The 2,191-nt window shown below is 41.1% G+C and overlaps 1 long non-coding RNA gene across 1 annotated transcript in view; it reads left to right on the plus strand.

The window, feature by feature from the left end:
- The window catches only part of LOC118001459, a 2,957-nt gene extending 1,235 nt beyond the window's left edge, over positions 1–1,722 (plus strand). The window contains exon 2 of the long non-coding RNA XR_004676702.1: positions 1,522–1,722. This is a non-coding gene — a long non-coding RNA (uncharacterized LOC118001459). The remainder of the gene's footprint in view (positions 1–1,521) is intronic.
- The last annotated feature ends 469 nt before the right edge of the window (positions 1,723–2,191 follow it).

Here is a 2,191-nt window from a genome sequence, read left to right on the forward strand (position 1 = left end):
TTTCTTTCTTTCTTTCTTTCTTTCTTTCTTTCTTTCTTTCTTTCTTTCTTTCTTTCTTTCTTCTTCTTTCTTTCTTTCTTTCTTATGTTCCTACTGCAGTAAATCAACATTGAAAGAATGTTATAAATTCATTTGTTGGTAATTCTTAGACTACATTAAAATAATTGATTTGGGGAACCTAAGTAAATATATACCATAACAAACCCACGTTTCTCATTTCATGTGGAAGACAGCTGCATTTTCTTTCATGCACAGAGATCATATCAAAAGCTATGTTAGGGCGCCTGGGTGGCTCAGTCGGTTAAGCAACTGCCTTCAGCTCAGGTCATGATCCTGGAGTCCCGGGATCGAGTCCCACATCGGGCTCCCTGCTTGGCGGGGCGTCTGCTTCTCCCTCTGACCCTCTTCCCTCTCGTGCTCTCTGTCTCTCATTCAGTCTCTCAAATAAATAAATAAAATCTTTAAAAAAAAAAAAAGCTATGTTAAACAATGGGAGCTTCAAATTCATTCTCTGGTCTTGGGGGACATAACTTTTTGAGATAGTAAGACTACAGTTAAACTAAAGTATTTAAGATGCAAGGAAGAATTTTAGAAAGGTTTCTTTTTCTGGGTTAGGATGTACAGCTTTAATAGTGCAGAACATTGTAATTTCATATGCTCCATCCCAATAGGGAACTAATGGAGGAAGACCACTGCATTTGTAGAAAGACTATGGTCTGCCGGGCTCCATATGTATTCTCCCCATGGCCCTACAAGGTGGGCATCATTATCCCTATTTCACAAATGAAGAAACAGAGGCTCAGAGGGATTAGGTGATCTAACCAATGTCAAAAACATAATAAATAGCAGCATTAGGAAGATCTATGTGACTCCAAATCCATGCTTTTTTCCATTATAACCTATTGCTTCCAATAGGTGAGCAGGCTAATTTAACATCTACCATTACTGCCTCTACACAGGTAAATGCACAGAGAATACTAACTCTTCCAGTGGTCTGCCAACCAGAGGTGAGGAGGCCATTGCCTCTGGCTAACCCATCTCTCTAAGAATCTTGAGGATGAACAAAGTGTCTTCTTTTTCTCACTGTATTGCCTGAAGGAAATGAGCAGTTCATAGTAACTCCAGAATTTCACCCAATTGCTGAGTGTTCAGGCTGAGGAGATCAAGCATATGCAAACACTGTTGTATCAGGTGCAGTGAAATAAACTAGAATCAGCCTGAGCTTTCCTGTGATCTTTAGTTGGGGTCTTTTTATAAGGTGTTGAGTCAAGACAACCTCGACTAACAGGATCAGAACAAGTTCTCGGTGGGACAGGAGTGGTTCTGGGCCTAAGTGTAGTTGTAAAATAGACTTATTTTCTGGGATACAGGCTTCCCTTTCAGAGCTTTTGTCTCTATTATGGAAATTCCTCTCCCATCAGCACACTAGACCTTCATACTTTTTCCACTTTCCCCTTAACACAATCTGATCTGGGAGCTATCACCTGGAAAGAATCTAATCAATGATATCATTACTTGCAGGAATGACTCTGATGGTGGAATTTCAAGAATCAAGGGAGGCAAGTGAAGATGAAACTTCAAAGCAGCAGAGGTTTCTTAACACCCTTGGATGTTTAGGACATAAGTGACTACTTATTCATGAGCAATTCATGGGTGAGACTGATCCTGGAGGTTGATGGAAGAAGGCTAATGTAGGTGGCTGAAGGGTGCTTGACCAGAGTGTGCCTCTGGAAAAAAAAACAAAAAAACAAAAACAAAACCCCAAAAGCCAAACCCAAGAGTCCTTTTGCTGGCATGTTGTTGCTCTGTTATCTTCCAAGTCACTCTACTATGGACTCTGGCATTTGGATTGAAGCTGACTGTGGGGTTGGGGAGCATTGGGGGTGGTGGTGGTAAGGGGGAGGAGGGTGGAAGCATTTTCTTTCCTGCAGCTAGGTTCTCTAGCCTCTCTAGAGGAAGGCCAAGATGATTCCTTTAGTCATTGTAACTTGGTCAGAGATCCTTCCTTGAGAAGAAAGAGTGATTATGAAGATTGACGGCCTAGGCAATGCAGTAGAAAAATGCAGCACATTTTTAAAAAAGTAGTCCATTGACTGGCTGTGATGCCAGGTTTTCCTAAACTGTTTCCATATCTATTGCTTTATTGAAGTCCCAAACTTTTGGTTGTGGAGTTTGGGAAGTTTTCTGGAGA

This window comes from Mirounga leonina, unplaced genomic scaffold (assembly GCF_011800145.1).
Source record: "Mirounga leonina isolate KUSES-001 unplaced genomic scaffold, KU_Mleo_1.0 Mir_53, whole genome shotgun sequence".
In the NCBI taxonomy this organism is placed as follows: domain Eukaryota; kingdom Metazoa; phylum Chordata; class Mammalia; order Carnivora; family Phocidae; genus Mirounga; species Mirounga leonina.